Here is a 9,132-nt window from a genome sequence, read left to right as displayed (position 1 = left end):
CTGGACGTCTGGTCACCCTAATAATGACTGCATTGCCGTCAGGGGTCTGGGTTTCTGACAGAAGTAAGGAGGCACAGGGCAGAAACTCCTGTGCTACAGCAGATACTCAGATGTCTACGTGGATCTCAGGGAGCCAGCCTGTTCCATGAAAGGGGAAGCCCTGCCCCAAGACAATCTGGCAGAAACTGTGAGTCACAGTGTTTGCAGTCCCCTAGACAGTAATAATCCACCCAGAGAAGGATTTATTACTCATTCTTTCATGGTCTTCTGGGTCACGTCATTTGCTGCCAAATGTTGTAGGGTTGTCCAGACATTGACACTGACTAATTGACGTCCCTGGTCCAAATTGCTGAGTAGAGCTGCTTGGAAAAAACGTTGTCAGAAACATTTTCAGAACATGAGTGACATCGAAATTGAAAGTCTTCACGAAATTGGGTTGATTTGCAGGAATTTTGTTTTGGAAGAAAACCCTGCGGGGGTGAGGGGAATGTTGGACAATGTCAAAATGGAATGTTTTGATATTTCCAGAACATAATGTTTCAATTTTTCATGTTGAAGCAACTTTTCATTTTGAAATTTTTAAAATTATGTGTTCGAAAATGAGACATTTAAAAAACTTAAATTGAAATGTTTTGATTTTTGTCAAAATGAAACGTAAATCAACCAAAAATGACATTTTAAAAAAAATTTCCATTGTGGGGAATTATGAAACTTTCAGGTTTTGTTCCAGTTCAGAACAAAGCCAAATGTTTTAAATTGAAAAATCCTTCATGAAACGGAACTTCTGCCTGTACCCAGCTTTGCTACTGAGTGGAATGCAAAATATGAGGGCTAGACCATGCCTTCATCTGCACTTGTACATGTATAATCAAATCCCTTCCAAAGCAACTAATGAGGAAGTTGCCAGGTGTGGGACTTCCCATAAAACTGCTTAGAAGCTGATGCTGTTAATTCGAGCTGGATTTAAGACTGTGCTGAGCCACATTGCCTGTTGGTGCTGATTTCACAAACAGGGTTGTTCATTAGTGATGAGGAATGCAGTATAAAGACAGATACTGATCACTGCACTGTGATAAGCCTTGAAGAGTGCAGAAGGTCACCAAAGTTCATACAGTTCCTGAAACCTGTAATAAAAGCCTGCATCTATAAGAGCAATCAACTCTGGTATTCTGGCTTAAAACGGAAACCACTAAAGGGAGTAGAGCCCCATGGGGACATGGACACTAACCCATCCTTTACAATGTCCATGGTTGCTATGCGTTCGTAAAACAGCAAGAGCAACAGCAAATACAACAAACAATAATAATAAACCAGGCTAATGAGACACTGTTCTTGCCCAGCTTTTCTTAACAGGGTTATCTACACTAAAAATTTCTGTTTATCCCTTAAAAAGCAACAGAGGGTCCTGTGGCACCTTTGAGACTAACAGAAGTATTGGGAGCATAAGCTTTCATGGGTAAGAACCTCACTTCTTCAGATGCAAGGGGTTCTTACCCATGAAAGCTTATGCTCCCAATACTTCTGTTAGTCTCAAAGGTGCCACAGGACCCTCTGTTGCTTTTTACAGTTTCAGACTAACACGGCTACCCCTCTGATGTTTATCCCTTGTAGGAGCCCTAGTGAAAATATCCAGCTACTGCCATTGTTTTTTGTAATCTTGCTCAGAACAAGCATATCTGACATGGTGCTTAAAATTAGTGGTGACTGGCCAAAAGTGGCCGGATTATATGAAGACTGACACTGGTGTTATCCATGGTGGGGAAGAGAGCTGGCTGGAAAATGTCTAATGAAACTGATGATTTATTGAGCCCAAAGTATTTTGTCTGAAACATTTTGGGTTCAACGAACTTTCAGGGAATCCCTGATTCCTGGCAGACTGCTGGGGATCCTGCAGCACCAGGGCAGACCAATAGGTCTGTTTCCAGCATGGCTCTCTGGAGCTTCACTACCAAGGTCTCCTCCTGATCATCACTATCATGGGACCCCCATGAGAGGGGGGATCCCTAACATGGAAGATGCTTTTTCAGGGTGGGTAATGCAGCCCTCACTTGTATGGCCTTTGCTGGGAAATCTCAGCAGGGATGGGGGGAGGGAGGGAGAATGATGTGGATCCTGATTGTCTTGTTCCAAAGGGCCACCAACTCTCAGCCCTCCTCCAAAATCCCAGCTCACTTAATGCTCCCGTGAGGCTCTGGGATTGGGACAGTGCCATGGAGGAGGCTGATCCCATCCATGGGGGAGAGGGGAGAGGTACCCATCTGGAGAGTCTCCTCTATATGAAGATTGGGTAGGGGGGGCTCTCTTGGGTCCATTGTTGTTAATAGCAGTAATCAGAATGAGTGTGAAATATTCACATAAATAAAAAGTACTGCAGTAGGCAAGTTCTTGTCTAATCCTAGCTTCGGCAGACCATCTCCAGTGTTGTGTTTCCTAAATTTTAAAGAGCAGAGCCCTAAATAGAAATGTATAGAGTAAATGAAAGGTCCTGTCTCTTGAAAAGCCTGCCCCACCATTTGTGAACACAAAGTTTGGCTCTTTATTATAGGTTACTGGAAGCATGAGAAACACTTAGCTGTATTTAAGAAAAGCCTTCAAAACATTTTGAGTCAAAAGCTGCATGTTGTGCGTGTTACTGTGTTGGCAGCTTCTTAACGATACTGTAATTTTCATGGCTACAGAAAATGATATGTTAGAGTTCAGAATGGTTTGGGAGAAAATATCTATTACAGATGGTGGTTCCCTCCTCCCCCACAAGGGCTCGATATGGAATATATCAAGTGCAACCAGTAAAAAGATGGCGCTTTTGTATCTTTAAAATGTGTCTACATTTTGACAAACCACTGGCTCTGACCTACCCCAGATGGCTGCTTGCTGGATGTGACACTACGCCCCATATTCTTCATAGAGATATGGTTCTGATATTAATATGGCATAACTAAGATGTATTTTGTGCAGGATGGGTCATGTGAGATATCATTGGAAAGATTATGATTTACTGAATATGATTATCCTGTTTGTATGCTTGTATCATTTTTGTATCTAAAGTTAGGAATATTGACTATACATCTGTACTGCAAAAGTGTTTGCACTTGGGGAATGCCCACCAGACAAAATGCAATCAGTCTGGTTGACTAAGTCTGGAAACAAATCAACAGACCATTAGGGACAATAATAGGTCTTTGAAGATGCTAATCTCCCACCTTCCTGCGATGCTACAAACGGTCTTTGACTCAAGGCTGCTTTGATACTGCAGGGTCATATGATCATGTCACCTGGTACTGGACTCCATGATGGAATACCAATATTTTTCCACTGGGGCGGGGGGAACCAGACTAGAAAACAAAGGGTTCCCGCCATATGTAAAACCTATTTAAGGCAGGGAAGTGAAATAATCAGGGTTTGATCTTCACTGAATCCCCGCCCAGGAAGGCTGCTGTGAACATCTAAGAAACAAAGACAAAGGGGGAAAGAAGGGCTGGAAAAGGTGTCTGGCCTGTGAAAGGAATACCTGGAGTTTTAAGCTGCAAGCAAGAGCAGTTTGTCTTCAAGAAACGCTGTAAGCTGCTTAAAACAACATTTAGGGTGAGAAATTACTGCTTGTAACCAATTCCTTTAGTATCTAACCTTATATCACATTTTTGTTTTATTTGCTGGGTAATCTGCTTTGATCTGTTTGCTATCCCTTATAATCACTTAAAATCTATCTTTTGTAGTTAATAAACTTGTTTTTGTTTTCTCTAAAACCAGTTTGTGGAATTCAGAACTGTGCATATCTTCCTCCACATTCAGGGAGGGGGTGAATTTCATGAGCTTACGCTGCACAGTTTTCTGTGCAGCGCAAGACAGTACAGTTTGGGGTTTGCACTCCAGAGGGGGTATGCACTTGAGTGCCAAGCAATTCCCTAGCTGAGTCTTCCCATTCAGAGCTGATTTCAGTGTCTGTGTCTTTCTGCAGCTGGGTGTTTCCCTACCTGTGTGTGTGCTGGAGGAGGCTTGAGGGCCTGGCTCGGCAGGACATGGTAAAGGAGCCCAGGCTGGTGGAACCCCAGTACATTAGGTGGCACCTTGGAGTGGGGGGGCAGTAACCTGTCACAGTGATTCACCTTCCAGGACAAGATCTCCCCCAGACCAGCTCCGTGTGGAAGAGAACAGGGATAACATGGTAATGTATTGGATTTTTCACCTTGAAGAAGAGCAACTAGTTCTTTTATACCCATTTTCTATATTCCATAATCCAGCATTCAGATACTGCAGAGCAGTAGTGAAGGGCATAGAAGGACCTTAATAGACAAAGGTACCTGTTAATAATTTCTATACACAACAAGCAACCATATACTTGCCGTTTGAATGAACTTTATTTTAGATTAAGGGAAAACAGCAAACAACAACAGTAACAGTTTCCCTGAGAGAGCACAGCGTGTGTCTCCTCTGTAACAGGCCTCATCCATTCTGCATGTCAAGATGGCAAAAAGGCTATTGCTGCAGAGACAGACTCCTGGGAACGGTAAATGTTCAGTACAGATAAAGTAGTACAGCAAAGTTAGAACAGTTGCTCATGTGAATTAAGATCTAGACATATAGTCAGAGTCTAATCCAAGCACTTGCCTAGGATCTTTGAATCAATTTGGGCCAAATAGTGCCTTGACCCTAGGAGGGGGCACAGCGGTGGTGAGGAGTGCATAAAAACCCATGTGATGGTGGCCTGTGTAAGGGCTTGGTGGAATTGCAGTCCTTAGACATAGGGGCTACTTTGTGCCTATTATCTGTGCACACATGGCACCCCCAAAGGGGTTTGCCTAGCCAGGCACACTGGCCTATGAAGCGACATGCTTGTGCTGTGGGTAACAGTGTGCATTCCATAAAGAGGTACGGCATTAGATGCACTGCACTATGGCCCCATGTGCTCTGGGATGAATCCTGCTTCCTGCGGAAAAATACCTTTGGATGCTCCTCTTGGAAGGCACTATGGAGCCTTGCCCTCTCTGTGTCCTTCAGTTACTTACTGTGTGCAAAATGGGGCTGGGATTACTGACCTCCCTCCCTCACTGGACCTGTTTGAGAGTTAATGGGTTAATATTTGTACAGCACTTTGAAAACATAAAGTGCTAAGTATGCTGAAACTCCACTGAAGGTGGTGGGTTTGCCTGGGATATGACTCAGGAGCAAGGCTTGGCTCAATAGCATGACATCTTTTTCCCTCCAGAGACACCGCCACCAAAGGGTAGAATCCAGCCTCCAAAACTGAAGAGTGGGCATGCACAGTAAACTCCCCTAATCTCAAGTATCAGGCGGTAGCCGTGTTAGTCTGTATCCACAAAAACAACGAGGAGCCTTGTGGCACCTTAAAGACTAACAGATTTATTTGGGCATAAGCTTTTGGGGGTAAAAACCCCACTTTCTTCAGATGCATGGAGTGAAAATTACAGATACAGGCATAAATATATACTGACACATGAAGAGAAGGGATCAGAGTAGCAGCCGTGTTAGTCTGTATCCGCAAAAAGAACAGGAGTACTTGTGGCACCGTGCCACAAGTACTCCTGTTCTTTTTGAAGAGAAGGGAGTTACCTTACAAGCGGAGAACCAGTGATGACAGGGCCAATTCAGTCAGGGTGGACGTGGTCCACTCCCAATAATCCAATAGTTGATGAGCAGGTGTCAATACCAAGAGAGGGAAAATTGCTTTTGTAGTGAGCCAGCCACCCCCGTCCCTATTCAAGCCCAAATTAATGGTGTTAAATTTGCAAATGAATTGTAGCTCTGCAGTTTCTCTTTGAAGTCTGTTTTTGAAGTTTTTTTGGTGGAAGGATGGCTACTTTTAAATTTGTTATTGAATGTCCAGGGAGATTGAAGTGTTCTCCTACTGGATTTTGTATGTTACTATTCCTGGTGTCTGATTTGTGTCCATTTATTCTTTTATGTAGAGACTGTCCGGTTTGGCCAATGTACATGGCAGAGGGGCATTGCTGGCACATGATGGCATATATCACATTAGTAGATGTGCAGGTGAATGAGCCCCTGATGGTGTGGCTCATGTGGTTGGGTCCTCTGATGGTGTCACTAAAGTAGATATGGGGACAGAGTAGGCAACGGGGTTTGTTACAGGGATTGGTTCCTGGGTTAGAGTTTCTGTGGTATGGTGTGTTGTTGCTGGTGAATATTTGTTTCAGGTTGTGGGGCTGTCTGTAAGCAAGGACTGGCCTGCCTCCCAAGGTCTGTGAGAGTGAGGGATTGTTTTCCAGGATAGGTTGTAGATCATTGATGTTGTGCTGGAGAGGTTTTAGCTGGGGACTGTACGTGATGGCCAGTGGTGTTCTGTTATTTTCCTTGTTGGGCCTGTCCTGTAGTAGGTGACTTCTGAGTACCCGTCTCGCTCTCTCAATCTGTTTCCTCACTTCCCCAGGTGGGTATTGTAGTTTTATAAGGTGTACTTTTAAGAATGCTTGATAGAGATCTTGTAGGTTTGTCTCTGTCTGATGGATTGGAGCAAATTCGGTTGTATCTTAGGGCTTGGCTGTAGACAATGGATCATGTGATGTGTCCTGGATGGAAGCTGGAGGCTTCCAGGTAATACAGGAGCTGGGAGAAAAAGCCCATACTGAACCTCAAAAATTGGAACTGCTGCTTGGTTTCACCGTAGCAGCCCAGAAATGTTCATGAGGATACGTGTATTTTAAAGGGGCACCGAGCTGGCAGGCTTTACTCATCACTGCTCAGTTGATTTCTGTGCTTTGAGTGCACTGTATTATGTAACATAAAAGTCTCTGAGGAAATGGAGGAACTAACAAGAGGAATCCATTACTGTGGAGGCTGGAAAATCTCATCTGGGATTTGTCTGTGACGTTCACAGGTAGAGCAGGCGAGAGAGATATTTCCTAATAAACTCCTCCTCCGAGAGCGAGAGTGAGAGCTGATGTTTTTGCTTAGCTCACATTTTTCAGACATGACAGTTCTTGACTAATTCCAGATGGGAGCTTTTAGTTTCTTCCTTAGAATGGACTCTGGAGTGGCAAGTTTCTCTGTCGTCGGCATATGTTTCAGAATTTGATATGAGATCTTTAAGTGAAAATATGTATAAAACTTGTTTGGTCCTAAAAATATTTTTGCAATTATCTCCAGAGTTACCAGATGTTCCAGTTCTTCAGACACTCCTAATTTGGATAGGACACCAGCAAAAATTCATGCTCAAATCAACAAGATGCTGATGTGCAAGGAGACATAGTGCAGACACCTTACATGCACCCTGGTGACACGGACAGCCCCAGCTGACTCCCTAATACCAACACCATCCCCTGTCATTTGAACTCATATTTCAGCCAGCTATGGACCAAATACACACTCTGGTTTCGTTTGGATTCTTTACAGCCAGGTTTGTGTTTTTTTTGACTCAGTTAACTGAGCAGTCCAATACAGCTCAATTTATAAGGTAAATTGTATTAGCAGGAGTATGTGATGCCCATAATTGTAGTGCCCCAACCCATATTTCTAACAATCAGTGAGGAACTAGTAAAAATTTCACGAGAACTGCTTGTCTAACCTTTTTCTCCTCCACTCCCCGTGTCCATTTTCAATCCCATGGGTGTCAGATGGGAGGTGGGGTGCTAGATAAATGGTCTGAGTTCAGCCCTGAATGGAAACATGCTATCAACCCAGCTGGTATTAGTAACTGAATAGGGTCATAAGCCAAAAATCCTTCCTGTCCATATATTAATAACAATAAACATGATGGCAGAAACTTACCAGGCTCTGGCTCCAACAGTGCTTCCTGTTCTATTGGTTCCACTGTGTGCTGCTACCTCAGGGCATCCCAAATAGCTTCTCCAAATATGGACCTAGGGTGTGCTGCAGCTGCTCTGAAGGCCCAGCCTCCCTGGTTACTGGCCTCAGCACCAGGGTCACTTCTTGCCCTTCATCCATCAAATGACTCTCCTCTGGTGCTAGGGAGTTATAAAGATTCTGACCCTGCTCAGCTGATTGTCATTCACCTGTGTGGGCTCAGGGTTTGCTACAGTTCCCAGCATCCTCATCAAAGAGACAGGAAGAGAGGGAGATCCCAGAGGTGCCATTAGCATCCTTCACTTTGCAGTCTTGAGCCCCTTAATTCACTCTCTGCACTGATCCCCAAAACCACCAGCTGCTCTGATATAATCTGGACATTGTGGTCAGTTTTTTCAAAAGTGACCTGTGAGTGTCTCAAGTTGGGCCCCTAAACACTGAGGCCCATCAAAATCAGAGGCCACTTCTCAAAATGTTATCCTTTAAAAGTAGTAAACCTGTTTGCCTTTTCTTTGCTTTCCTTTTCCTTTCCATTCAGTGTCACTTTGTTGGGTCTGTACAAGCCGTCATAACCACATGACTTCCAGCACAGAATAAAATGACTTTACATGGCAACATGCCTCTAGCGCAGCATTAACATCTCAGCAGTAGGCAGAGTGAGATTAATGTTACAATTAGCCAGTGGATGTTGTGATATCTTCACCTCCAGGATTCAGTACACTTGTGACTCTGCCTGGGCTCAGCTGGGTGTTTTGTTGCCATAGACCAGCACTAGCTCCAAACTGCAAACCTCCTAGTTCAGGCATTAGCTGGGTCCTTTTTGAAGTAGGAGCTTTGCAGCTCTGGGAGCTAGTGCGGTGAGATTTTCTATTTGTATAAACAGAGCCTTTCTGAGTAGAAATAATAATGTTGTCAGCAGGTAAATATCAAACTGTATCGGCAAAGACTATTTTATGGGGTCACTGGAAAAAAATCTAATAAACTTAAATTCAGTGGGCACTCACATGTTCAAATAAATAAAATAAAATAAATAGAACCCCAGGGTGGAAAGTACTGGAGCCTGCTCCTGTGAGGACAATGCACCTCCAACATGGTGTTGAGTTCCCTCAAATCCTATTGAGTATCTAAGTGGAATTAAAGGTGTTCAGATCATGCAGTGTCTGGGTCTTTGATGAAGTGTGGTGTGAAAACCACTGTTCTCTGCTGGATGTGTTGTTAAGATATTCACACATTTAAGCCTGTTGCCCCCAGAGTATGTTGTGTCTACTACATGCAGGCTGACATAGGGTTCATCTACACAGCAAGCAGAAACCTGCGGCATCAAGTCTCAGAGCCTGGGTCTGCAGATTTGGGCTC

The sequence above is a fragment of the Terrapene carolina genome, unplaced genomic scaffold (assembly GCF_002925995.2).
Source record: "Terrapene carolina triunguis isolate 2854851 unplaced genomic scaffold, T_m_triunguis-2.0 Scaffold68, whole genome shotgun sequence".
Taxonomy (NCBI): domain Eukaryota; kingdom Metazoa; phylum Chordata; order Testudines; family Emydidae; genus Terrapene; species Terrapene triunguis.
The sequence above is the reverse complement of the archived record's forward strand: the minus strand, read 5'-3'. Positions refer to the sequence as shown.